Below are 12,522 nucleotides of genomic sequence, written 5' to 3'. Positions count from 1 at the left end.
ACCCTATTGTTCATCTTTACCTATTTTAGCATGTCCTTGCTTTTTTACTATAAAATCAATCACCTGACAACAAACCATCTATTAGAATTTACATATTTTCTGTTATTATTGATGTTCTGTCCATGACACTAACCCCTAAGCTCTATAAGTACGGTACTTCTATTTTTTTTCCCACTGATACCTAGCACCTAGGTAAGTGTCTACATTAGTAGGTGCTTAAAAACTGTTTAATAAATGATTAAATGAATGAATGTTTCTTTCTACCAGTCTCCAAAGAAAACTTGATAGTGACTCTGTGATTTTGTATGCAGTACACAACAGATATCAGAGCTGAAATTCTGAAGACGTTAGTCACTACATATTGCCAAAGAGAAAATATTCAGAAACTAATTACTGTCTTATTATTCTTAGGTCAACCTAATATTTACCCCTTTACTGTCATTATAAAGAAAGATAAATTAATAAAGATGCTTTCATTAGTGTATTTAGTGTTCAGGTTTCACTGAATTCCAAGGCATGACCTTTCAAACTGGGGTAAATGAGAAGGCTGCTCAGTGTTTTAACACAGAATGTTGAAGCATTTCCCTAAATGGCCAAACAATGGTTGAAATTGGCAGAATTTCTTGTTGAAACTGGCAGACTTGCCCACTGTTGCCTCCCAACAAAAGTCTTCCTCCATTACTTGTTGCCTTTTTGGACAATAGCACTAAAATGTCTATAGAAGGAAAAAAAGAACACTTAGTGTGAAATTGAAAGAAAGTAAATTAAGCTTATAAAAACACATATAGGGTAGAATACAAACCCTGTTTGAGTGTAAAAAAAATTATACATCTCTGTAATAATTAATGAGTTATATATTTCTATGTCTGTAATTTCTCAAGCTTTTAAGTATTGATTTATAAATATTTAAAGAAAATTCTAAAAAGAGTGCCAAGTGTCAATGCCCTTTCATCATTGTATAGTTCTGCAAGTTTTCTAAACTTAAAGCTAAAGGACTATTTTATAAATTAAAATATATAATTGTCACTAAATAAAATCATGATTTGTTTGAAAGCTCATGATAAATTTTCACAAACTATATCTTCCTAAAGTCATAAATTTTAACGATTCTTTTCTATTTAGATTCTCCACGGGTTTATGTCCATAGTATTCAGACAAAAAAAATGTATGTGTATATATACACATTTTATATGAATGTGTCAAGGCTGTGACTTCCCTGGTGGTTCAGGTGGTAAAGAATCTGCCTATGATGCAGGAGGCCTGAGTTCGATCCCTAGGGCAGGAAGATCCTCTGGAGAAGGAAATGGCAACCTACTCCAGTATTCTTGCCTGAGAAATTCTGTGAATAGAGGAGCCTGGTAGGTTATAGTTCATGGGGTCACAAAGAGTCAGATATGACTGAACGACTAACACTGTTTACACTTCTCAAGGCTGTAATTTTACTGTTCTTCAGCATATCTTGTATGACTGGATTTTAAATCACATGCTAGTTTGTATTAAACAACTCTATGTACTCAATGGAGTATTGCTCAAAACATAAAAGTAAGCTATGAAATGGGTTCTTTAAGTCCTTTTGAACTTTCTAACTTTTGTTGTTGTTCAGTCACTCAGTCATGTCTGATTCTTTGTGACCCCAGGGAGTGTAGCTTTCTAGACTTCCCCGTCCTTTCACTATTTCCTGGAGTTTGCTTAAGCTCACGGCTCTTGAGTCAATGATGCCGTCCAGCCGTCTCATCCTCTGTTGTCCCCTTCTCCTGCCTTCAGTCTTTGCCAGCATCAAGGTCTTTTCCAGTGAGTCAGCCATTCACATTAGGCAGCCAAAGTATTGGAGCTTCAACACCAATCCTTCCAATGAGTGTTGTGTTAGTAGCTCTGTTGTGTCCAACTCTTTGCGACCCCATGGACTATAGCCCGCTAGGCTCCTCTGTCCGTGGGATTCTCCAGGCAAGAATACTGGAGTGGGTGGCCATTCCCTTCACCAGCAACTCTTCCCAACTCAGAGATTGAACCCAGGTCTTCTGCATTGCAAGCAAATTCTTTACCATCTAAGCCACCAGGAAAGCCTCTTCCAATGAATATTCACGGTTGATTTCCTTTAAGGTTGACTTGTTTGATCTCCTTGTTGTCCAAGGGACTCTCAAGACTCTTCTCCAGCACCATGGTTGGAAGGCATCAGTTCTTCAGTGTTCCACCTTTTTTACTGTCCAGCTGTCATATCCATACATGACTACTGGAAAAACCATAGCTTTGACTATATGGATCTTCATCAGCAAAGTAATTTCTCTGCTTTTTAAAATGCTATGTAGGTTTGTCATAGCTTCTCTTCCAAGGAGCAAGCATCTTTCTGGCTTTAATGTGGTGTTATCAAAGGGATTTCCCAGGTGGTGCAGAGGTAAAGAATCCGCTTGCCAATGCAGGATGCACAAGAGACTTGGGTTCCATCCCTCAGTCAGGAGGATCCTCTGGAGAAGAAAATGGCAACTCACTCCTGTTTTCTTGCCTGGGAAGTTCTATGGACAGAGGAACCTGGTGAGCTACAGTCCATGGGGTTGCAAAGAGGCAGTCACAACTGAGCATGCAAACACCAACTTATAATAAAGTTACTATTATAAAACATAAATAATAATAATGGCCTAACAAAAATTGTATTTTGTTTTAGAATTAGTCTATATTCATTCTGATATGTTTACATATATGTATGTGTATATATGTTTACATATATATGATATATTCATATATAATGTGGTCTCCTGCATGACAGGCAGATTCTTTACCATCTGAGCAACCAGGGAAGCTCCACATATTCTGTGACAATCCAATATTCTACAATATATTTTCTTTTTCCCAAGTAGCTTAGAATAAACAATAATAATAATAAAAGCTGAAACCAAAAATAATTTTAAAAGACCAAAGTGTGACAATTTTACTAATCAAGAAGAGGTTGATGAAATGGTAGAAAGGGCAGTTAAACTTTACATAGTAATAGAATAATAGAATTTTCAGTTCAGGTACTTGGCACATAAAATTGGAGTGCAAAAATAACTGATTTCTCACAGTGAGCAGAGACACCACACTTTCTCAAGTTAGAATCATGCCCTACAATGAAAAATGGGTCCTCCCAGTAGTCCTGTTCAGCAAAAGGCAATGCCAAAATATTTGTTTACTCTCATTTAGATTCAGCAGAGGTACCATGTATTCCTGAGACCCTTTTCTAATAAAGTGCTGCTTGTAGAATGAAAAAGCTGTTTTGAAGCCTGAATAGCTAATACTAAATTAAGTCTAAAAAAATTGCTGTCAACTTAAAGTAATTTCTCCAATTATTATAACTGACTCTTTATTGCATATTGGATTTAAGGATACAGGCCAAAAATTATTATCAGTTTTAGCAGTTCTTCAGCTCTTATATATGCTGGGTCTCGTTGACTCTGCCAAGTGTCTCTTTTCTAGAGGCATAGCTTGCTAACCTACAGCATGGAATATGACTGTAAATCAGTTTGGTAATCCATGATGTTGCCCACAAGCAAATGTTATTAGCAATTCTTTAATTATTTCTGTTTTGATTCCTCTTACTAGGTCCTCACCTCACTTGTTTCTAAAGGAGTGGATGTGCTCTCCTTGTTTACATGGATCATAGTTTTTAATTGTATATATTTAAACATATAATTTAAAAAGTACACAAACCCTAAACTTTTCTTCCTTGAAGTAAAACCACTTTTTGCTTTTATGTTTTTGAGGAAAGGACTATTTTTGGTTAGGGAGTCCAGGGAAAGGAAAGACTGTTTTATTGCTTTAAAGCTGGGTATGGATGAGCGGCATTTCTCATCATGACCAAGAACATAGATTAATAATGCCTAGAATTACACTTCCAAATTTCCATTTCCTTTAATTCAAAAATCCCATCAAATACATATTTTCTTTAAAAATAGGAGGTAAGGGAATAATTCCATTCAGATGTATGTGTGCTTTTTTAAAAAAAAGACTTTATTTTTCAGAGCTGTTTTAGATTCCTATAAAAGCTGAGTAGAAGGTAAAAGATTTTCCAACTAACCCTCTTCCTACCCCCTCCTCTATTACTCATATCCCCCATGAAAGTTGTACATTTGTTAGAATTAACCTATATTGACAGATCATACCCACTCAAAATCCTGTGCTCTGTTACAGCCTAGAGAGGTGGGATGGGGTAGGAGGTGGGAGGGACATTCAAAAAGGAAGGGACATTTGTATACCTACTGGTGATTCATGTTGATGTATGGCAGAACATAGAACAATATTTTAAAACAATTATCCTCCAATCAGAAATAAATAATTTAAAAATACTGTATAATTCACTGTTGGTGTTATGCATTCTATGAATTATAACAAATATACCATGACATGTATTATGTGTTTTTTTAAAAATAATCTTTTAACTGTTTTAAATCATTCATGGTGCTTACAAGTCTCTGAAAGAGGTCATGTCTCTCTTTCTACTGTTGTAAAATTACTTAAACATAAAGTTATCCTAGAAGGCACTGCAGTTTGTGTCTTCATGTAATTCCTCATTTTGGAAACCACTTGATTGCCTTTGTACCTATTGGCTGAATTTAACTAATATATTTCTTCAAGTTTCTGATTTCCTCTTAATAAATACACTTAGGTTTGTGTATTTGTTCTTTTAACTTCATTGTTGTGCTTCACCATGGCAACAGTACATCAAGAAGGTTTATCCAACATTCTTATGTAATACATTTATTTACTGTGTTTCTAAGGTTTAGTTGATTTTTATTTTATTGCCTAAACACTTCAGTCAGTGGTGCTGCTTGCACAAAATTAACTTTCTTTTGCATTTTCTCTAGATATCTTTATCATTTTAATTAAGGCTTTATAATATTTTCTTTGTATTTTTTGGTACTGCAGATGCTGATATTTTCAGAGGAAGTGGAATACCATGTTGACATATACATTATATTTTATGAATATATGCAATATGTTTACTAACCAAAATGATCTCATCAATATATTAACTGGTTCAGTTCAGTTCAGTTGCTCAGTTGTGTCCAACTCTTTGCAACCCCATGAATTGCAGCACGCCAGGCCTCCCTGTCCATCACCATCTCCCAGAGTTCACTCAAACTCATATCCATTGAGTTGGTGATGCCATCCAGCCATCTCATCCTTTGTCGTCACTGGTAGTCAGAAGTAATTGTTGACATTTTCATTTTCTACTAAAGCTTATCACCAAAAGGATGGAAATACTCTTTCACAGCATTTTCAGTTGGGGTTAAAAATGAAACGTCTAGAACCATGCAGAAAAAAAAAAAAAAAACAAAAACCAATGGTCATGTCTATTTCTAGAGGCATTTTCTAGCAAGTTGGGAAAGTACTCAAAATAAACTTCAACTTTGAACCTTGTGAATTCCATATGAATGCCAGTAAAGTCTGAGACTGACAAGACTTTCTGTTATTTTTTCCGAAAAATAGCTAGTAGAAAATCCAGATTCTAACTATATGCAGAGTGTCTGTTTATGCAAAACTACACATCTCTTTAATATGATCACTGTCCTAATGACAATATATGCTAGACCATTTATAATATATTATAAATTATTAAAGTATGTGAGGGTATAAAAATTTATAAACTAATTCAAATGTTTTTTATTTATATAAAAGATGTTATTACAGAGATTGCATTTAACATAAGCTTCTTATACTTTCAGGTTTTCATGCAAGGATCCCTAGTGACTTCATGAAAATCCTTTACAATAATTCAGAAATTATTGTTGGAAGTAGCAGCAAATTGATGATTCATATGAATAAGTTTATTAAAAAAAAACCCTCAATATAAATTAATGGAGATAAAAATTTGCAAATGCAAATTTGACATGTTAAAGTACTATAAGTTCAAACAAGTAAGTAAGTAAGTGTTAGTTGCCCAGTCATGACTGACTCTTTGCAACCCCATGGACTGCAGCCCACCAGGCTCTTCTGTCCATGAGATTTTCCAGGCAAGGATACTGCAGTGGGTTGCCATTTCCTTCTCCAGTGGATCTTCCCGACCCAGGAATCAAACCCAGGTCTCCTGCACTGCAGGCAGATTCTTTACTGACTGAGCTACAAGGGAAGCCCAAATAGTACTTTAAAGTACTTAAAGAAGTACTTTAAAGAAATTCAGATAGTACTGTGTAAATGCAAATCAAGGTACATCCTGCCTTAAACATTATTTTGAGTCTGAAAAGAGACATGTAAACTACATTTATATATGTTAACTCTTGGTTTAGCAGTGGATGAATCTCATTTGTTAGTGATACCCTATATTTAAGGAGCACTAAATCTCATTACTGACATAGTCTAGCCTCTAGCTTCCTCTGACAAGATCTGTGTCACTCTTTCCCCCTCATTCACTTCAGTTTGATCATGTTGGTTTTTTTTATATGCTTTGAACCAGTAATGTCATTCCATTTTCAGAATCATTGACCAAGCCACCCTTTCCTCCAGGAACTTCTTTTCTCCTGAACATTTGAGGACATCCACTTCTTCCTAGTGCCAAGATCTGGAACAACAGGCCCCATCCTCCATGTCTGTGTGCCTTAAAATCCTCATTCTTAACAAATGAGGTCCAAGAACAAAGTTCTTGATTACTTTCAGGTTAAAATGGTGGCAACCTAAATTACCTGAAACAATACCTTCCAACTTCCCATTAAAATGAAACATATAAAATAGATGTTTGTGATTTTAAGAAAGCACACTAGCATATAACTTTAAGTTATGTAAAATCCCACTACTCACTAATATTATTACCGAATTCACAAGAATGTTCTCTTGTCATCTAGGGTCCTACGATGATACACCAACCACTTGTGCTATCACCAGTCAAAACTATGGATGGCCCTACCTTCAGGTATGGCAAATGAATATATTACAAAAGGACACTCATGACTTAATGAAATTAACATGTTAGATTTACAGTGAAGTTGAGGACAATATGAATATGTTAACAATCATATGAAAGATTTCACAGAATGATACATAATATAACTCCAAATAACTTCTGAATAAAGGAAAACTTTGAAAGGCAAGCTAACAAACTACTGATAAAGATGGACTTTTGGGCATCTGTCAAACTTACAAAGTCATTTCCTTGGGACCTTTGGGTATGAGCTTATCCCACATGTTTTTTGTTCCCTTGGCCAGAGGACTAGGAATGTTAAATTAATACAAATGGCTCTTATAAGATTTGTTAATATCCTTAATTTGCTAGTATTAGCCACAAACATCACACAAAAACACAAATACACAAATATATAACGTCTATGGTTAATCTTGTTTTAACTATAAATATATATATATATATAAATAGGAGAGGCAATGGCAACTTACTCCAGTACTCTTGCCTGGAAAATCCCATGGATGGAGGAGCCTGGTGGGCTGCAGTCCATGGGGTCGCTAGGAGTTGGACAGGACTGAGCGACTTCACTTTCACTTTTCACTTTCATGCATTGGAGAAGGAAATGGCAACCAACTCCAGTGTTCTTGCCTGAAGAATCCCAGGGATGGGGGACCCTGGTGGGCTGCCATCTCTGGGGTCACACAGAGTCGGACACGACTGAAGCGACTTAGCATCAGCAGCAGCATATATATATATAACAAATTATGTTTCATGTATAAAGTAATAGGGCTAAGTTGCTCTTTTGAACTGAATTCCTTTCCTCTGTAAAGTTCTTTGTTTTCTGATTCACATAGTCACTGTTGTGTTCTTACAAATGGCTATAAACCTTTCCCATAATTGGAACGTAAAGGGTATCATTTATAAATAAGGGAACAGGAAAATGGTGGTTAGCTGAATTAAAGATTTAAGTTGCTCTAGCTACTATTTTTAGAACTCCCTGGCAAAGCAGCTTAAACTTCAATCGTAGGCATTAATTTCAACTTTCCGGGGCACTGGTGCTTCCAAAAAGATTACTGTTGAAGACAGATATCTCTTCTTATTTATATTTAGAACTGTAGTTCCATACCAGATAAAATATTAATTATGTGATTATTATTATACTTCACATCCTCCTTCCTGACAAAATTAAAGTAGCTTTCCTGTCCTCACTTATTTTTAGACTGTGAAGTATTTAAGAATTCAGTAATGCATCATCTCAATAAACTATAATAGCATTAATGAAAAATAAAGGCTAGTGAATCATTTTATCTTAAATTCAAAGCTGAGTGAACTAATTCCTTATTCTAACTTTAAATTCCCACGTCATTTTGTTGGACCAAAAATAGACCCTCTATAATTGTTCTTTGTCCTACAGCATGTCTTTGGGAACTCATCATTGTTGTTCTATCCTTTTATGTGTCAGCTTCCTTTGCACATTGAATCTCATATGACTCACTGTTCCTTAGAGCGTGGTGTGAATGCTTGAAATGCCTACTTATAACTGACAGTTGAATTTTTCTTCCTGAACTTTTTTATGTGAAGTGGTGCCAGATCAATTTTTTAAAGCCCCAATTTTGGTTATTGAAGACATGTAAGAGCATAAAATGAAAGAAGATTCACTTACTGGGCCCAAACTGACTTTAACTTCCACTATCTGTGAGTACCAGTCATCCTCATATGGAAGTTAAGAAGATTACCCATACTTTTCTGTCTTTCCAACTTATAAATTCTGACATATATTGGCTAGTTTCAAATGACTTGAAAATGAAAGATCTGAATTTAAACTGCATTCTCTTCATTAAACTGATCTCTGACTTGCAGTGTATTGATGAGATTTTTTTGTGAGACACCAATAGCCCTGATGGTAATTTTAAGTTTAAGGTGGATATGTATTTAAATTCTAGCAAGAAAGAGTTTGAAAAAATTATCTCTGGAAAGATTAAAAAATATAGCTGAGAACCAGTTTGCTATCATATTAGTTTGATTCACATGCAGTTTAACTTTAACCTAATACAAGAAGACCAGAAATGAGACTTAAGAAAACTCCTAGTCTTAGCTCATCTGCCTCTGCTGTGGGATATGAGGCAAATTACCAAACATTCCTGAATTCCCACCTTCTAAATCTATAATATGAGCAGGTTATACTGTGAGACATCCAGGTCCATTTCAGCTGTGAAATTCTGGGTCCTCTAACTGTAATCACTCTGAATTAAAGACAGGAGCTGGAAATAAAATATCATTTTTATTCAATTCTTCTAGCTCCAAATATTGTTTCATTTCTTTATTTACATAATCATTCAGTAGACTCTGAAACTTGACAAATAGGTAAAAGGTAAGAAAGAGGGAGAAAACAGGGAGAATGTCTCTGGCTAGGCTGAATTTTGGCAATAGAAGGATCCATTTCTATTAATCACTAAAATTGTATATTCTTACTGAAAATTCTCTTTGACTGCATGGTAGTGAAAATATTAACTTTTAAATTTATAATAATTTAATAGATCCATTTTCACATTTAAATCTTAAACCAATTGAAACTGAATCTCACATACAAATTTTTTTCCCAAAACTGATGGACAGTTGTAGCAATGTTTTTTATCAAATAATGCATCCATTCTATTACTGATTTAAAACATAACTAAAATTATTCTATTTGCTAAGTGATATTAACAAACTGGTTTGGTTTCTAGGGTCTATTTGTCTTATCATTGCTATTTGTTTAACTGACCTTTAAAAGTATTCATTACCTTGATTGCATTACATTATACATCATTTGGAAAAAAAATTAAGCATCTTTATACATTTTAGTTTTATATACATTAATAAAAATGTCTCTTTAATAGAAATAATTTTATGTCCATGAAATAATTATATACCTTCTTCAAAATGGCTCTTCAGGCAGGAGTAATGCCTGGTTCTTAACGATCAGAGTGTACTTTTACACAGAACAATGTGAAAGTTTTCTTAGCAAATATTATGAATAGGTCAGAGAATCAAGACGGAGTCAGGTTGATTAGAACAGTGAGAACTAAATTAAGGTAAATTTACAAAAAAAAAAAAAAAACAGATATTGGTATTCCACTAAATTAATGAAACAAATTATAGGACTTTAACTCAAATAAGACACTTTCAGGACCCTGGATTTAATTTTGTATTTATGATCTGGTGGTTTTTTAAGGAGAAAATTTATAAGCACATTAGTTTTCTCTAATCCAAGACCATAGCATATAAGTCCCCAAGTTGTCAGTGATTTGGTTACTACATCTTACACAAGGAGCAAAGGAGCCACTGGTGTGTAATTCGAGAGGCTGGCCACTGAGGGCTGGTCTATTGTGGAGCATATCTCCCCTAGCTAAGCTTTTGACTTTGCATGTCACATAAATAGATTGGAGTTTGGTCTCCCTATCTGTAGAATAGGAGATTAAATCTAAGAAAAAGAAAAAAAAAAAGGAGAGAGAGAGAGAGAGAGAAAGAGCTGCTCAAAATAAAAATAAACTCCAAGATTCTCCTTTATTCTAACTCTTCTTGGTCACTTTGGCTCTTGGCTTAATCATCATCTCCAAAGGGTACATTTTACATTCTACTTTGGTCCTTTAATTTGTTAAGTCTGTCTTTCTTGTCCCTGAGCTACATTAAATAAGCATTTGTAAAGAGCTATTTTAAACCTTTGTGTAGTACACCTTATAGTGCCTGTAAACTCAGTTAAGTGTATTACAAATTGTATTAGAATGTTCCCCTAAAATTATATATTTAGTGAGTAAATTACTCATATATATCATGCATAATTGTCTTACCATTCCTTGAAAAATGAATAGCACACTGTCTTATTGCTCAGAGTTAAAAACAGGTAAACTAGGGGACATCATTATTCTAGAAGATGTAATTAATGACCTCTTACAAAGAGTAGGTATAAAAATATATAGCATATATTCAAACGTAATTTTTTAAAAAGTTAAAAGATGCAATATTTTAATAGTTGGAATATCAAAAAAAATAGCAATTCTTATCTTTCTGTATAATTAGCTGTTTCCAATAAAAATCATTCAAATAAAAATTATGGATTCAACAAAATGAGTTTAGCACAACTGATTAGGAACATTTGCTATATATACTTGTCTTTTATGTTAGCTTACATATCTCACATGCAAAATAAAGCATGAACCTAAGTATAATACACCTCTTCAGTAATTCAGTATTGTTCTTGATCCAGTGACATGGAGGTCTCATTTTCAGTGTCAAAAAAATCTACAAGTATTCTAAGCTGTAAGAGATTTCCATATTGTAATGCATCCTATAAATGGTGGTATTCTTTGAAAATACACTTCTCTGAAATCTCCTTGTTACCTTACTTTTAATCAGACTCTATTTTAGTGCATAAAGCTGTTCTTTTTTTATTGACCCTGAAGTAGTTCTTTTTTTGATCTTTATAAAAAATTCCAGACAAATAAATTGTTTTGCATGTAGTAGACTTCATTGAATATTTTCATATGAAATATTCAGGAGAGATTCACATATTAGCAATGTAAACAATTTCAGATCAAGTGGTAGACATCGTCATTTATAAAGATCACTTGGTTTTTCCAATATTTTATCTATTTACAGCCTCTCTCCATCTTTCTGAATCCTTTCTCTTCCTCTTTATCACTCATTTTCCTGCTTCCTTTATAGGAGTGAAAACAATACACTTTCTAACATTGATTCATGGAGAGGAGATTTTGCTTTTTATATTTAAGTAACTGCAAACATTTATTATTATGTATCTGCTCTATCATATGTTATTTTTGATGTATTTTACATAAAAAAATAGTTCCTTCAGTAAGAGAAATTCTGGTATCATGTTAATGGTAATTATGTAATGAATTATGATAACAATCTATTCATAATGACAATTATTTAATATTTGATAGGTAAAAGTAAGTTGTCATTGAAGTTTAATAGGAACTAAATTATATGCAGACTTACCCGATGGCTCAGTGAACAAAGAATCTGCCTGCAATGCGGGAGACAGAGGAGAAGAAGCAAGTTCCATCCTTGGATCAGGAATATCCACTGGAGGAGGGCATGGCAACCGAAAGAGTCACAGAGTCTGAAACCACTGAGCGACCAAGCACAGCACAGTACATGTTATATGTAGTGTGCATGCGTGCTTTGTCACTTCAATCGTGTTTGACAGTTTATGACCCCATGGGCTGCAGCCCACCAGGCTCCTGTGTCCATGGGATTCTCCAGGCAAGAATAATGGTGTGGGCTGCCATTCCCTTATCCAGGCGATCTTCCCGACCCAGGGATTGAACCCACCGCTCTAAAGTCTCCTGAATTGGCAGGCGGGTTCTTTACCACTAGCACCAGCTGGGGAGCCCTTTATGTAGTGTAGATACTATAAGCTTTCATACATTTACCTGTTTATTCCTTTCACATTTGCTTTATATTAAATTATAATTTATTTTATTCATTTTTCTGACTACAGTGCTCAGTCTAATAGTTTTCAAATGCAATGCATTTTTACTTTTGGTAAGATTGAATTTTTTTTGTTTCATATGTCTTACACTTTAGATCAATGATCTACAAACTGGGTTATGAATATACCTAAGGAGTAGGCTGAAAATGCTTGTTGTGCAGAA

The 12,522-nt window shown here is 34.4% G+C and overlaps 1 protein-coding gene across 3 annotated transcripts in view; it reads left to right on the top strand.

The window, feature by feature from the left end:
* The window catches only part of CALCRL (calcitonin receptor like receptor), a 127,498-nt gene that overhangs the window by 15,770 nt on the left and 99,206 nt on the right, over positions 1-12,522 (top strand). For 2 of the 3 annotated variants that reach the window (XM_005675874.3, XM_005675873.3), the window contains exon 2: positions 6,810-6,877. The exons of the other annotated variant lie outside the window; for it this stretch is intronic. The gene's annotated coding sequence lies outside the window, so the exon portion shown is untranslated. The remainder of the gene's footprint in view (positions 1-6,809; positions 6,878-12,522) is intronic. 3 annotated transcript variants of the gene reach the window in all.

This window comes from Capra hircus, chromosome 2 (assembly GCF_001704415.2).
Source record: "Capra hircus breed San Clemente chromosome 2, ASM170441v1, whole genome shotgun sequence".
NCBI classification, from domain to species: Eukaryota; Metazoa; Chordata; class Mammalia; order Artiodactyla; family Bovidae; genus Capra; species Capra hircus.
The sequence above is the reverse complement of the archived record's forward strand: the minus strand, read 5'-3'. Positions and strand labels throughout refer to the sequence as shown.